At 29.1% G+C, this 17,681-nt stretch overlaps 1 protein-coding gene and 1 long non-coding RNA gene across 18 annotated transcripts in view; one reads left to right on the top strand and one right to left on the bottom strand.

The window, feature by feature from the left end:
* The window catches only part of LOC108000314 (uncharacterized), a 252,647-nt gene that overhangs the window by 136,574 nt on the left and 98,392 nt on the right, over nt 1-17,681 (bottom strand). For 5 of the 17 annotated variants that reach the window (XR_009833082.1, XR_009833074.1, XR_009833083.1 and 2 more), the window contains exons 3-4: nt 11,458-11,616; nt 10,594-10,728 (exon numbers count right to left, since the gene is read on the bottom strand). The exons of 11 other annotated variants lie outside the window; for them this stretch is intronic. The gene's annotated coding sequence lies outside the window, so the exon portion shown is untranslated. Of the gene's footprint in view, nt 1-10,593; nt 10,729-11,457; nt 11,617-11,727; nt 11,823-17,681 lie in introns of those variants that run through there. One more of the 17 variants, XR_001764910.3, reaches the window with a different exon arrangement.
* LOC133667490 (uncharacterized) lies at nt 15,583-17,426 on the top strand. The gene is made up of 2 exons (XR_009833120.1): nt 15,583-16,016; nt 16,674-17,426. It is a non-coding gene; the product is annotated as an uncharacterized LOC133667490 (long non-coding RNA).

The raw sequence follows: 17,681 nt of genomic DNA, 5'->3' as shown, positions 1-17,681 counted from the left end.
GGCAAAACGTATTAAAATCAACTGTCTACATTTATCATATTTTTATTATATTCACGCGAGTGGTTAAAATTCGTCACGTTGCACAGCTACTAAAAAGGCATGAAGAAACTTTACAGACAGACCAGGAAGCGGAGGAGAACTTTCTTCAAACTAAATTCACCCTCCTCTCGAGGGTGCCTACTCTCCAGACGAGGCTAAATAGACTTAACCGTCGGACTAAATAAAAATGGATGTCGAGAAGCTTCGCCATAATGTTGAGGACACTCGAACTCGTACGCATTCGATCGTTTATGCACTTGTCCGCCATCGGCTTTAAAAGCATTCAGTGATAAATCATACACCGCGAAGAATTTAACGATACACTCGACAATGAAAAATTACTCCTAAATTATCGAAGATAAACATTTCTCTAAAACGTTCCTCTTATCGTAATTGCGTTATTCGTCGAAGACATTCGCGTCATTACTACAAATGTATATGTTTAATGTATGTATAATTTATGCATAATGTACGTAATGGTTGGAGAATTATTATTATAGACACTTCAAAGAATGGAAATGAAAATTCTGCTTCCTTTTTTATAATTTTAAAAAGATACATATTAATAATTGCGAGAAGATAACAATATACTCTTTCAATTTTAATGTTGATCTTGCAATTCTGCTTAATATATTGTAACTATAAAAATGTAAAATATACTCTATTTTATGTTTAAGAATTTTTTTTTATATCTATAATGCTTCTATATGTAAATAATGATCTTTATTTAAGATTTAAATTTTAAAAAAAATAGAAATCGAATTTTTATTATTTTAAAGTTCGGTAGAATTCTTTTTCTCTTGATTCTGAAAGAGAGAGAGAGAGAAAAACGAAGGCCGTCTATTAACATAGAGCACGCGAGGAATATCGTGGAATATTTCATTCGTCGATTTGTCCCATATAAAGTAAATTGCATGGTCCAGAGTATAGCGTGGACGAAAATTTCTAGTTGAAGATAATGCTTCAAAAAGTGGAGGTATCGTAGAAACAACGAGTGACTTCCTTTTCATGGATGCTGTGGTATTTTCTTTATGATATTTTTTGACCGCTACTATTTTCCTCTTTTCCGTAAGGTTAGGTTATTTGGGTTATTCAGTTGAACTTCAATATCTTAAAATTCAACCTTGAATGAATCGCAGCAATTTTATTGACTTTGATATAATAATAAAAAAAGAATAATCCAATATTTGCTGAAAACTTAATGAATTAAAATAAATGTTTTAATTCGAGGCAAATATTCTACTATTTTAAATATAATCCGACTTTACTAGAAATGGAAAAATGAGAATTTATTAATATTAATTTGATTAACTAACGCAATTTTCTTTTAAAATTTGCAGTATTCGGTCGCAACTGGTAGTAATTTTTTGTGCACGATGCTGCGATTTTATCGATATAAACGCAGTTTTAAAATCCTTTTATTTTTCGATTGATGATATTTAATAGTAATCATCGATGGTAATTGATAATTGATGTCATTCAGTGGCAATTTTATTAACTAAATGCAATTTATTTTTCGATTAGTAGTAATCGGTGGTATTCGGTCGTAATCGACAATATTCGATCGTAATCGGCAATATTCGGTAATAATCGGCAGTATTCGGTAGTAATCGGCAATAATCGACGATAATCGCTAGTATTCGATGCCCAGTGCACGACACTGCAACTTTTTCGATATAAACATAGTTTTAAAATTGTCTTATTTTTCGATTCGTGTTTAAAGGATTGCTAGCAGAACAGTGTAAACAGATCGGAGTGAATAGACACGAAGCAATTTTGCACGCTTACGAATTGCTCTGGATTCGTGATAAAAAAACAATGTCGGTACGTGTGAAAAATACGAATTTGTATCATGCTCTATCCGAATGTATAATCGTACACGATTCTACTTAACGTGTGCAACAAGCTGGATCAGGATCGTAAAAAAGACTAACAGTCTGACTATTTACAAAGCCGCTCGCGTATCTTAATGAATTGTCCCAGTAAATTAACGTAGACGCCCGACTTTCGGATACGTCTTCGGGATAACGTTATTTTTTTTACGTTCTTTTACGTTTTTTTTTATTTTTGCATTACATCAAGAAGACGTAAGCTTCGATTATTCTCGTATTCCACGAATATGATTCAAATTTAAACTGTTTTGAATGCGAAACGAACAAGAATTAATTGTAGATGTAACGTATAATAACGTGTCGATAAATTTCCACGATAATATATTTCATTTTTTTACGAGTATTTGAAATAGCTGGTTGTTCGTGAAAATCATTTAAATATTTACCAACGAAATTGACGTAAAATTAGTAAAATGAATAATGATAAAATTTTTGGCCAATAAATTTGAAATAACGATTTCATTTTATTATTATTTATAATCTTTTTCCTAATATAGATCGATCGAAAATCAATATACATCAAAAAGAATTTACTTATGTTGGTGATATAAGTAGAAACTTATGTTAATGATTTAAAAAAAAAAAATAATCGAATAAATAAAGATAATAGTAAAGAAAATAAAAAAAGATTTTTATTTCATTGAAACCTGTCTCGACAATTGCTGATTTGATACGACTCTAAAAGCAATATTTTCGTAATTGAGAGCGTTCACTGGTCATTCGGAAAAAGGTATATATCAAAATAAAAAATAAAAGAATGAAAAAGAGAAACTAATAAAAGTGCAGTTTAATTCTCTAACCAAACAAGAATTATAATTCGATCGCACATTCCCATTTTTCTGACGAGCGACGAATTCTAAAAAAATATAGAAAAATTTAGAGAATGGTAGAAATTTTTATTCATTAGAATTTTTTATTCCGTTTAAAAAAGAAAAATAAAATTATAAATAAGATATTTTTTATAAAATTTAGTTATTCTTTATTTTTAATTATGAAAATTGATTTTGAAAAGTACCATATATGCATTTAATTTTATTGGATAATAATTTATAACTGTTTGTAAAATAAAACATAGCACAGATTTTATGAACAGTTATTTATTTTATTACATATTTTGCTTAATTATTTAATGATTAATAGATGGCAGCACTGAATTGATCTTCGAGTTTTCTTTCATCATGTTTGTGGTCTATACATTAAATTTCATTTTAATTAGTTAAATCAATGTCGACGTTATCAATTGATTTTAATATTATTTCGATGAGATTTAATGTGATTTTTGACGAAATAAGATTTAATAAAATGTAAATGTTGTGCGAATAATCGCATATAGAGATAAAATATTCCAAGCACTTAAGTTCGTGAATATCAGCAATTTATCAGCTATAATATGTATGTATTAAAATTTTTGCTATTATATTTATATTAATATATTCGACATAAATTTTTGTTAAATACCGTAGAAAAGAGATTTCAATTTGTGCAAAAATTTATGTCGACAAATTGGATAGAGAATGATATTTAATATGTTTTATGAGAATGCTCAAGTATTTTCAATTTTTTTTCTCTCTTTTTTTAAAAGATTCGCGAAAAAAATTGTTTAATTACGATTAAATAGCAGTTATATACGAGCTCACCTTTCGTTTTTACAATGGCATGATAACTATTATTTATGCTAATTTTTCTAACAATTTGAAATTAAATATGACGCAATTGATTTCCTCTTCATTGTAATTATTAATTTCTCTTAATTCGTTTAAAGACATTAATCGTTTTGCATTTAAAATCTCTAAATAAAATTTTCTCCAAATATTTATGCAGTTCTATTTAAAATTCAATAATACAAAAATTCACTTATACATAATATCTAATATCTTTAATTATCACTTCAAAAATATCCTCAACTAGAAAATTTTTACAAAATTCTCTCAATCATATTCACAAAATCTATTCATATCCTATCCTAATCACACAAACACCTTCCAAACATACAAAATGGCAACAAAACAGTTTCTTTCCCTACCCATAATCCCCAAAACAGGTACCAAAGGACTCGACTTCGTTAAATACCCTCCTAATCACTCCACCCAGAAGTCAAGTCAAATTCCACCAACTGGTCAACTTCTTCCAGCGCCAGTTTCTAAAATCCAACTCTTCTCCAATCTCCCATACCAATCTCCAAACGGAAAAAGAAAAAAAGAAAGGAACTTTCGCATATGTATACCCGGCCAACACACAATTTCCAATCGCGAAGACACAAACGACACTTTGGGGCCGGTACTCTGGCAAGAACGTGGGCGGTATGGCGGTACAGGCCCAGGAGTAAATAAATGAATTAGTAAATAACGAATTTTATCCCGGCGGCATGTTGGCCCAGGAATCCGATAAGCTGGCAACTTCTCGAAGGAGAGGGAATATAGTATAAAAAGTACGCGTTATTGCGTACCTGTCCGTCCAATATGGCGGCTGGGACCAAAAGGGGGGGGCCCAAAGGATTATCGAGGGGAGAAGGAATTAAAGGAGAAAAAAGAAGAAATGGAAGAAGAGTTCCTTATGGAGAATGGGTCCGAGTTGGCGAAACGTATGGCGGCCTGGCAAAAGGAAGGGGATGAGCTTACATTTTTTTTTTTCAGCTCGAATAAGTTTAGAACTTTGTTGAGGATTTATCGACGCTTGGATGTTTCAAATTATCTTATATACTGGTATATATTGGGAATAGAAGTATGCGATAGGAATAGTGTGGATTATGTGAAATCGACTATGGAAGATACGTTGCATCTTTTGTATTCATTTTCAGTGAGAAATTTTTTTATCTAATTCTTAGCTTATCAATCTTTTATAGGTTATTGTAGGCATGTGCATATTATCTTTCCATCTTTGTAATTTTTATCATATGATATTTAAAATCCAATTAACTTTCCAATATGTCATATTTGACATCCTAACTTTTTTATTGTTTCAATTCTGACTTTTTAAGTATTTAACTTATGTGCCATGCTATTTGCACGTTATACCACGTTAAGGAAACTCGTGAAATCACTGTTAAACGCGTATGTAAATATATTCGCCTCGTGATTTTACATAAGTGTCCCTTGATTTCTAATCTATTAAGGACGCAATTTTTTAATTACTTAATGCACGTTCAAAATCATAATCATTATTGTCCATCGACACAAGTCGTTCCATTTTCCACGCGATCCATTCTCAAAGAGTCGCGGACCGATCCGTTAACGTTCTCTTAGAGGGGGCTCGTTGCAAGAGGGTTGAATTACGATAACGAGGCACGCGAGTCGAGGTTAGCCGCGTCACGCGGAAGAGTGTGATTTAGAACGGTACTCTCTCAAGTATGTGGAACGAACGTCTATTTATATCGAGATGGAATGCGTAATAATCGTAAAATGAAGTTTTTTTCGCGGATCCTGCCGTTTCACGAAAGAAATTGGGTCGCCGTCTCACGCGGCAGAGATAAGTACAATGAACCCTGTATGTATTTTAAGTCATCTTTTGATTTTTCATCTTCTTATTTTAAACTTTTAATCGATATATTTTTAAATATCATCGGTATAAATATATCTTAAATCGCTATTTAAGAATCCGCGATATCTCGTTTGTTTTTAATAATATTAAAAAAAGTTTTAGATAAAAGTTGAATGGTTTCGTAGAGGATACAACATCACGGAATCATCTTGTTCGTAGATAGACGCGTAAAGGACATATATAGGTTGATTTTATTTTTTTAAATAGGATCATATGTTTTCCAATGCGCTAGTCGATGCGATTTGACATTCTTTATAAATTCGTACTAAGCCATTTTTAGCAAAAACTTATTAATATAGGAGATATTTGATTATTATCAAATATCTTTCGAAGTAATAATTTTTCGACTTTCGTAACGTAATACTCTTTTATAGAGAATGCTGAGATGTATCAAACGATGTAATAAAAAATATATACTTTTAATTAAAAAAATAAAATTGATCTTCATATGTCCTATACGTATCTATTTATAAAAAGAGGAATTATATTAAATTATACTCTCTTTTAATCCATTCAACTTTTATTTAAAACATTTTTTAATATTATTAAAAATAAACGAGATATTACAGGTGAGAAAATTCGGACACCCGGTATATTATACGGATCATGGAACTTTATCATTTAATATCTCATTTGTGTTTGAAAATATTAAAAAATGTTTCAAATAAAAGTTGAATGGTTTCAAAATGAGCATATTTTAGAGTTATTATATTTTTTTTAAATAGATAATGTGAAGGTTTTACAAACATTAACTTTATAATTTTAAATAGAATAGTATATTTTTTAATACATAAATAGATGCAGCACATTATTCTCTATAAAAAACTATTAAACCATTTAGAGCTAAAAACTATTAGTTTATGAGATATTTAATTATTATTAAATATCTCATAAACTAATTTTTCAAAATTCATAATTTAGCATTTTTTTATAAAAAATGCAAGAATGCATTCATTCATACACTAAAAATTATATAATTTCATTTAAAAAAGTAAAGTTAAATTTTACAAATTTTTTATGCTTCCACTTATAAAAAAATTAATAACATAAGAATATAGCTCTTTTGAAACTATTCAACTTTTATTTGAAACATTTTTCCTTACCAACAATAATAGTGATATAAATAAAGATAATAATATTAAATAAAACACTTTATATATTACAAAAAATATGACATTAAAAGAATAAGCATTATTAAATTTTGTATACTTACCTATACTTACCTGAAATACTTACCTTATACTTGTCTTAGAGCTGCCATTATGTTTATATTAATTTTTTTTTCAACAGTTTTCTTAAATCTAGACATACTTACCATATCCTTCTAATATTTTTTACAATTAAAAGATATATGAAGATATAGAAATCTAAAAAAATATAAAAAACATATAGAAAAGTTAATTTATACATAACGTATCTAAAAATTAATATATTATGAAACATGTTATAAAAATTTGTCAACAAGTCGTTCCACATTATTTTATAATCTAAAATATTTTGCTTGAATAATATTAAAAGATAGTTTAAATAAAAATTAAACCGTTTCAAAAGAAGCATATCTTATCTTATTTGCTTTTTGTGTATAGATTTGTGGACTTTTTAAATTGAATCATATATTTTTAATATATTAGATGCTGTTCGATAATTTTTACAAATGAATTTTCAATTATGTAAATCGAAAAATTAATATTTTTTGAGATATTTAACAATAAATTATATATATAAGATAAAACACTGTGCGTATAATTTTATATATATATATCACATTAATTTTAATGAAGATTTTTAAACCGAGTTTTTATGATAAGATTAATCATGCATACATAAAATATTTAATTATAATATCATCTTTTATAAAATTCTAGAAACAATTCATTGTTAAGCAATTTTTTATTTTTTTATTTTATTTGTCTAACTTTTGTTTTTTCCAGTTGATTAAAATACCGATATTTGCAGTATCACGTATAAATTCCTTCTGTTTATATTATTTATTACTATTCAAAATTATTTTCTCTTTTTACCAGAGATGTATCTGCTGCAGTTAACCGAAAGGTCTCGAATTTGTTCCGCTGGTATTTCCATAGACTCAGCCATGGAAACATGTAGTATGTATCCTATGTACCTGTCTACGAACACCCTGGGGACCGATACCCCGTGTCTCCATAAGACTACCAAAGTTATGCCTACGTTTGCTTACCCCCACGATGCAAGGTACTGTGATATGTTATCCCTTGGAATGGCACGTGTTCGCCTTGTGATTCTATTGCAATACCAATAGGATACATTTGATCTTCTTTCGTTTGCAAATTGAGCGAAGTAAGACTTCAAGTTGAAAGTTAAATCGAGAACAAGTTTAATTAATAGAAACATTTCAATTGTGATAAAAATATTTGATACGATAATTGACATTGCTTTAACATAACCTAATCTAAATCTAATTATACATGTCTATACTAATTTTGATACTAAGTGGAAATTTGTAAAAATATTTTCTATGATAACCTAACAACCTCCAATATAATCTAATATAATCTAATATAATAAGTTTAATTAAAGAACTATTTGTAAAGATATTTTGTAACCTCTTCAATTTAACATAAATTTCATAATAGTTATCCAAGATAATAGAAAACTTGTAAAAATGATAACCTGACTAAACCTAATTTTAACTTAAACAATTGATCATAAAAATATTATAATACAAATACAAAATTATAATACAAAAAATATTGTTAAAATTTAAACTAAATTTATTCATGATAAATATTTATTATTTTAATTCTACAATAATGTAATATAATAGTGAAATAAAGAATTACATAGACTGGATAAAAGACTAATGTTAAAAATTAGATAAAAAATATTCAAATAGCCAGATATTTTTATAATCAATTGTATATGATAAGAATTTATTCTGGATCTATTTTATAAATAAAATTTATTACATTACGTAAAAGAGTGAAGAAAATGATGTAATATAGTTTACACAGTTAAAAGTTTTTCTATTCTTTGCACGCACAAGCAGGTAGAAGGAAGGATGAGGATTCATTAAAGCTGACACACGTTCTTTGAAAACTGGACAATTAGTTACCAAGTATATAGACCTGGATAAATGGACAATCTGAGTAGTGAATGCAGCAGGCATCTTGCCAATAAACTGGCCGGTAACAGGCACGTGCGAGCGATTCTTGAATTCGGATCAAGTAGAGCGATGGTAGATATGATTAACTGCATTGTTTGAATTTCAAGTCGATCGGTAAACAGAACATAAAATGTTACGAGATTTAATATTCAACTCAGGTTACGTAAAATTTACGATCTCTCTTCTTTTTAATTACGATCTTTTTTGATATTTTTTTATAGGTTAAGATTTAAGAATAAAAAGATACATTCTTTTATTATGAATAAATACTGTAATTTAATCAATATATTGATCAGCATTAAGATAACATAACCGTTAGAAATATAAAATATAAAAATAAATGATACAATTCCAAATTTTATATTCTGTCATTAAGAATGAATTCTATATATTATAAAATAATAGCATAATTAAGATAACTTTATACAACTTCTTTCAAATCTTTATCTAATCTTTTCTAACAGAAATATCAAATATAGAAATGAATAAAGTAATTTCAACTTTGGAACTTTATATAATGTTATGACAAAATGATTATAAAAAGATTGTATTATGACACAATAAAAAGATAACTTAACCTTACAGTCTTTTCTTTCACGTATTATTAATCATTTTTTCACATATGTTCATTAAATATTAAACCAATTCACTTGTAAAAAAAATATAATAAAAATTGAAATCACGTTTGAGTAAAAAGAATCATATGCAGTCAATTTTTACGTGTTAAAGTCAAGTTGGAATCACTAATTTAATATTGAATTTAACACATTTATAATATGATTATTGCATTAATAAAAATCAAAGAATTAAAAGATTAGAAACTTTTTTCAGAAACTTTTTATTGCACTAAATCATCGAATCACTGATGAAATAAAAACATTCAAAGGATGCGATAAATCCTCGCCTTGAATCGGTGAAAGAATCATGCAGGGACTAAACATTCGCGCAAGAATGGGAAACTGAAAGGAAATAAAAACTAGAGAAAAAGGGATGAAGATAGTTGACACGTAACTCAATACGAGCGCGTCTTGTTTACGACGTTATAAAATTACCGGGTCGATGTTCAGAACTGGAATGGAACGATAAGAATGAAACGTGTGAGTTTTTTAGGCGCGTGCATCCTCTCTAAAATTTCAAATTATTGTCCCAATCGACGAATATTTAATGCGATTCCTTGGATTTTGTGTCGAATCAAGAGAATTTTACCATTCTGTGCTCAAAGAAAGCAATAGAGAACGATTTTTCGTATGCTTGTGATATTTGTGAGGTTATGTAGATATTATCTTAGAGAAAAAATTGGTATTAAATAAAAATATAATATTTATTTATGATATGATGAATATGATGTGAATTAATTTTTTTTATATCTAAGAGAAAATTTTCAAATATCTAAAAGAATAGAGAAAAAATGAAAAAAAATTAGATATTCTTAAAAGTATTCTTCTTATGATAAAATATATGAAAAAATAAGAAAATAATTTAATATCTATGATAAAAGAAGATTGTATTAAATTATGTTATTTTACTTATAATTCCATCTTAGAAAAAAATAACATTGAATGAATAACACATATTTATTGTATTAGAATATTACAAAAATAAAGTTTAATTTGTTTCTATATAATTACCATTATATAAAAAAAGTATAGAATAAATTATAATATTTCTTTGCAATGAAAAAGAATATTATATCTAATAAAATAATTTAATTTAATAATAATTGAATATCTGTCATAAAAAATATGAGAGAAAATATGAAAAAATTGTAAATATAATATTGTAAAATATTATAATTATTTTATAATTAATATTGGACAATCTTTTAATTTTTGATTATTTATATGTTTGGGTCTTAAAGAATGAATTAATTAAAAAAATAAAATTAATCAATTAGATACAATAGTTTAAGTAATTGCAAATATCTATATATTAAAAATTGTCTAATAAATTCAGATATCATTTCTAAGATGTAAAAAAAAAAAATGAAAGTAAATGCACATTTATTATTTAAAAAAAAACACAATCACTTTTGTGTTATACTTAGACTTTCAAATATAAATTAATATGACCCTTCTTCCTGTAAACTTCTTAATTATCCCACCAAAATGATAAAATTCCCTGTAACACAGAATTAAACAAGAAATTAAAAGAAGAAAATTACTTTTTATTACTTAGAGCCTTTAAGGGGATTTGACGAGATAGGAAACTAGAACAGAATTATTCCAAACAGAGCTCGTAAAGGGAGTAAATGAAGGAACGTACGCGATCATTCTAACTCGAAATTTATATCGCGAGCCATGTTTTACATATAATCCTTGTGAAAGAATAAAGGTGAATTATCAAGGGATGACCGACACCAAATCGGACCGTGTCCTCATCGAGAGTTATTTTAAAAAAATATCCATTTTTAAATGTTTATAAATTTCTGTAAAATTTATATATAGGAGTAAAAATAAAATATATATAGAAAAAAAATTAATATTTTAAAATCATTTTTAAATTAATAATAGAAAAAAGAGAAAAAAATAAATACTTGTCTTCGTTTAGATATATGTAGTCAAAAGGTTATGTTCATGGACGCTTGTAAATTTTATCTAGAGAATATACAATAAAAATAAGATATAAAAGTAAGATAAAATCAGAAAAAGAAAATTCACTTTTTGAAAATTCTAAGTGGATAATGGGCAATAATAAAAATTTAAATCTTCGTGTAAATACCTGGAACCAAAGGATTACGTTTGTAAATTTTTGTAAAATTCGTATTTTTTGAGAAAATAAAATATATATATCATAAAAAAAGATTCAGCAACGAGTAAAAAGGAAAAAGACTTTCTTTGGTTTCTTTACCTGGGATTGAGGGGTTTCCTCATCGTAAATTTTAATTTGTCACTTCGGTCATCACAATGCAAGGAACGCCACGTGACTTCCTCAACACTTCTTTGAAAAAAATTCTACCCATTTTCCAAGATATATTACGATATTCGAAATCTCACAATTTAACATATCCTAGAAAAAAAATATGTACAAAGAAAGCAATTAATAAATTACAAATTTTTAGAATGTTTTCAAATGCTAAATAAAAATATATTAACACCTTATAAAAAAGATTTTTATTACTTATATAAAATATTGCGATATTCGAAAGAGTTGAAAGTGTAATAGGAAAGAATTTGAAGAGAGAAAACGTTGTCTGGCCAATAATCAGATGAAAAACTTGCCATGTTTTATCGAGCATTGACGTCAGAGCTCAGATTAAGGCCGAATTAAGTTTGACTTAGGTCTGGGTTAAGGTCCTAGACGGGGCGTGCGCACGAGAATCTTTTCGATCAAAATTCCTCAATACACTCGTGTCCAATTCACAATAGTTGGTCGTTTTCAATCTTGAAAAAATAATATTTTCGACATAGAAATACTTAGATGAATAAATGTATAAAATTTGGGACACAAATCATGCATTTAAATATATAACAAAAAAAAAAGTGAATTTAAAATAAAAATAAAAATATTAGTGAATTTTGAAAAAAATATTATTTTTAATTATTTTATAAATCAAAATGGAATATTTATATTCCAATATAGTTTAATCGTATCTTCTTTTATAATATTTATAATAAATACAGATAGAAATATTTTATCTCTCAAAAAATTTTCATTTTTTTCATTATAAATTTCATTTATTACTATATTTAAAAAAAAATAATTCTACTTCTAAAATAAAAAAAAAATTCTTAAAGAAAAAATCTCGTTTGCTTTTTCTAACGATTCACCGAACGTTATATCGAAATAACCAATAAAATCCTCAATTCTATTTCCAGCAAAAAAAAAAAAAAAAAGAAAAAATATTAATATACACTTTGAAAAAGATTAGAACAAAGTGCAACGAGCAAGAATGGATTCGCCGTGTCGAGCCACACCCCGACGCTCAACACTAAGGGTTAAAAAACGAGAAGAACAGTCGCGCGATCGATCGAGACGATGTAACTGCCCGTTGGAAACGAGTGGTCAGGTCTGGGATAGAAACAAAGAGTACCTGGAATTTGCATACATAGGGAACAACCTACGCAACTGACAAAGAACCAATCGAAAAAAGAGGAGGAGAAAGGAAGAAAGAAGAAATGTCAAAGGAATTATAATAAGGAATCGATTTGTCGTTCGACTTGCTTTTATTTTCGTGGTTGGACAGGTCTCTTCCACCTACGAGACGATTACTGGTCAAAATTGCAAGAAGGAAGGCTGAACCATCAGGAATTCCATGCACGATCCCCTCTTTTCTGGTCTTTGGAATCGTGTTTTGTCCCTGTTGACCGTTCCAACGGGGACATGAGTCGGATAAACCGGGTGTAATAAACACAGGAACATAATTATGGACACAGAAGGTGGATAAGGACAGTGTCTTTTCTGGTTGGGACGAGGAAGGGTACGAAGTTGGTTTATATTGGTAATTTTGGTATTCGAATGTGCAGACTGTTTTATAAATGTTGAGGAGATAGTGGTAAATGGGACATGGAGAATGAGGTAATTTAGATGAATGCATGTTCCTGCGTATGATTTTGTTTTAATTACTTGTTGATCTTGATATGAGGATAATGAAGTTGGATTAATGATTTTTTAATTGTTGATTGAATAACTTAAAAGTTCATGTTTGGAATAAATATTAAATCTTATTAAAATTTATAATTTTTTTTTTGGATTGTAAATTTAAATTCTCTTTAGTGAAATATTTAATATACTATGATATCATACTGTTCTATCAGTAATTATATTATAGAAGAATTGTAGCTCATTAAATTATGAAATTATGATATCATCTTGATTTCATGATTGAAATTATGTAAGATTGCTTTATTATGAATCCTTTAATTATAAAATATAAAATGGTCTTGGAAATTTGAATATAATAGAATAGTTTCATAATAACAAATATTTTGTGATAAATAATCTTTTTATTCTCCAAATATATATTAAAGCATTGAATAAGAAAGAAAACAAGAAGAAAGAAAATGTAATAAAATATTGATATTGTAAAAGTGATTTCAATTATAAAATGTATTCATTTATAAAAATTTATAAAATATATCCAACTATTGTATCTACAGCTATAATCTTCATGGTAAAAATATTGAGCATTAATCTTTATAGTAAAAATATTGATTCTATGAAAATTATTGTAATATATAAAATGTAAAATGTTTTTAGAGATTTAAATATTTATAGTTATTATCCTTTATAATAAAATCTGTAATAACATATAATTGTCTATTGCATATCAAATAAATGTATTATATAATAAAAAAACATTGATCATATAATGATATTAAAAATGATATTAAAAATATTCAATTTACACCAATATTTATTTTTCCTTAAAATTACACAAAAGTTACTATTTATATTAAATTATTTAAAACCACTATAAATAGATATTATAATATCGTAGATATAATAAGTACAATATACTATACTTTTCAGTCTAATATTAGCGACGGCGATGTGAATGTTGTAAATCAAGCCTAATGAGGCTTAATGTAAGGCGTTGGATCAACTATCTGCCTGATTCTATTCGTTTACTGCTGAGATTTACGACGAGATCTAAGCAATCTGATAAAGCTAAACGAGTTCCGTGATCGGGAGATTTAAACGTACACGCGTCAATTTTTTGAGAATAAACGTGCGTGAAATGGGCAATCAAAAAAGAAACCAACCTAACTTATAACGTGATTAAGCAAATATGAATTTCAAATTAAAATGTTAATATTTGTTTTGAAAAAGAAATATTTGTATCGTATAAAGAAAATAATATGTTATATATATGAAGAATTTAGAAAAACAATTTGGTTTTCTGATTGTTCCGTTTTCTATGTGTTTTCTACTCTCTACTGTACTTGCTACTTTATTAATTATGAATACCGGTGACAAGTGAATGATGAAAATTATTAGACAATTTATCCTTAACTTAACTTCACACGATCTCTTTTCATTTGTCATAACTATTAATACAGATATTAAAATAATTTTTATATCATTATCATAAATAAATATTCAAAATTCAAATTATATTGTAATTAAAATATATCTAACCTCTTACAGTCTCTTTTAACACTTTTTATCTTGGATATTTATTTATTATGTATTATATTAAATTTTTTTTATTAGACACGATAAATGAGAGAAAGAATTATCGCTGATTAATTTATCTTTGCATATTTTAAAGTAGAATAATAGAACATTTTTCTAAAGCAGAAAACAAATCACAAACGTGACTAATTTAAAAAAGCTTATATAATAAATGAAATGTCCAATTTATCTTGATAAAATTAAAAAATTATAAATTGTTATAAATTTTAAAAACATATATTTAAAAACAACACAATTTTCTATCAATATACGACACATATTTTCACGAAATACTACAAAACGAAAAGAAATTAACGAATATTTCAAGTAAAGAGTAAGAGCAGCGTTTAGAGCGGTAGAGACATCTATCAGCAAAATACGAAAGCCGTGGGTTGCGGCTACGCCCGCTAGAGCGCATGTTCGTCCCTCTTTATAATGGCCGCCGTGGCGATTGCTGCTATTGGTCGAGAGCTCGGCAGCCATCACGAATTTCAGGCACGAATTACATAATGAAAATCATGATGGCCGACATAGCCAGCCAATAACATCGCAAGGGTGGCGCCTGCTAAAATTAGCCTGAAAAATGGCGTCTTCGCGTTATAACACGATTTCGTAAAGCAAAGAATCTCCGAGATTACTATAGAAAAACGAAAAATTTTTGAATAATCCGGACGAAAATAAACGAATCTGGTATTCTAGAAAATGAACAACGCGAAGAAATAAAAGAAATTATATTTTGAAACAATTAAAACAATAGATAGATAATATTCAAAATTCAGATTTAATAAATGTCGAATCATGAGATCAAAATATTTACAATCAATCATTTTCAACGAGAATTAAATCCAATACGAGGAAATGGATAATTACATAAACGAGATCTCTCAAAGCTGTCTGCTGAATGACGCGGACGACCTCGAGAGCTCTCGGTCAAGAAACACACCCGTCGCGAAACTGCTTAGGGACAAGGAGGCAGACGGAACGGGCGTGTAAAAAGTTTTATGATCGCAGTCAATAAAGTGACGTAATCCAAGTGTTCTACTCGGTTGTAGTCTGTGACGTCAGAGGCCGGAAGTGGCGCGCGTAAATGCCACGAGCCTCGACTGTTACGCGACAGAAGTCCCTCCACGTAGACAGGCTACCCCTGGGGTGGGTGGAGATCGCGTAAACGGTTGGAACGAGGGACAGAGAGGCGGTTAAGGGTGAACGAAGAGGAACTCTGTCGGCTGGCTAGAAGAGGGACGAAGAAAATATGAGCCGAGACAAGGATGGACTATACGGCGGAAAGAGAGGTTAGAGAGTGAGAAAGAGAGAAAAAGAGAGAGAGAGAAAAAAGAGAAAGAGACAAAGATGAAGTCAGAGAGCTGGTTGATGGTTTACGACATTCCGTTGATGGCCGTAGTGGCGTAGTTGCGGCGTCGAGACCATAAAAATGTAACGAGCCTGTAAACGTTCGTTTATATTGGCCTCTGCCTCTTTACACCAGTCCGGATTGGGATAGGTCACGGCAATACCGTTCCTTCCGCTCTCTTTCTCTCTTTCTTTCTCTCTCTCTTTCTGCTGTACAACTATGTGACGTCACTTAACATACCAGAGCGTGTACGTATAGGAAAATAAGCAGCGGTTACGTTTATACCAACCGGCCGAACGTTGTTTGCGAAGAGGTTATGTACGCTTACGACTATCGGTCTATTTGGACCGATATCAAATTTTTATAAATAGATACGTCTCTTGAATGTGTCTCGATATTCTTATAGGATTACAAGAATAATTCCTTCTCGATGCGATAACGAAAAATAATAGCAACTCTGAAAAATTCTATTCTGGAATATGTTTGTAATATATATATATATATATAGATAGATAAAAAAAAATAAAAAAAAAAATTGAAATTGCTCTGTTGCAACAAAGAATTTAAAAATAGGATACCTTTTTTTCGTCATTTCCAGTTTTTTCAACATCTGCGTGGATTGTACCCGGACAATTGTCTGCCAGTGCAGACAGTGTATAGACAGACGTTTAAATGGGTCGCGCCATTTTGCAGGATGGGGTGAAGAGGATAAAGGGAGGGAGAAGAGGCTGCTTTATGGAAACATTGGAATGTTTTACAGGCGATAAACGCGGCCGTACAACGCTCCTGTTGCGGCGCGCCCCTCACACAAGCGTTATCGCGAGGATGGAAGCACCCTTCGGCGACCTTGACCCTTCTCCTCCTCCCCCGAAACCTGAATGAAAGAAACGGCTCGTCAAAGCGAGTCGCGGATCGTAAACTTGGGAATAGTCCCGGTGAACGAGACCATTGTCAGCCTCGTTAACCGCGTAACAATTCATTCAATTTTCCTTTGAAGATTCTTCTTCTTAACTATATTCTTCGGTGTACGAATAAGGATATAAATTGAGAGCGGTGATGTCGCACTTTACGACTACTTAACAGCCATGGAATTATTCTAACCAATTCTGGAATGAATGAAACTGGGATTATTATCGATCTTGTTAATTATGTAATAGTTTGATTTTTTAGAAGATTCTTCTTTTTATTTGTAATTAAGCTCTTTAGTACAGGTGGAAGAAATTTATGAAAACTTTCTTTGTTACGAATCGTTTTAATTTAAAAATAAATTCGATTAAACGCCTATAATTCCTATATAGAGAATAAGTAACGATATATTAATCATTTTAAATAAATAATACAAATATAATGCATATCGGATTATTTTGGATTTTACGAATAATCTCGTAATAACGTCTCGCCAAATTCATCGTAATATAAAACACTATGGATATTGAGCCATATAAATTCATATTCGTCCTCGTAAAATTTCTCGTTAAACGAAGAATCATTGTTAGAAGCGATATGGAAGAACACGTGGTAGCAAATCTGGCAAAAAAGACGACAAGCCAGAAGAAACGTTTTACGATTGGTTGCGTAACGTTTCCGACGGCGGCCTTGACATCGA

This window comes from Apis cerana, linkage group LG16 (genome assembly GCF_029169275.1).
Source record: "Apis cerana isolate GH-2021 linkage group LG16, AcerK_1.0, whole genome shotgun sequence".
Taxonomy (NCBI): Eukaryota; Metazoa; Arthropoda; class Insecta; order Hymenoptera; family Apidae; genus Apis; species Apis cerana.
The sequence above is the reverse complement of the archived record's forward strand: the minus strand, read 5'-3'. Positions and strand labels throughout refer to the sequence as shown.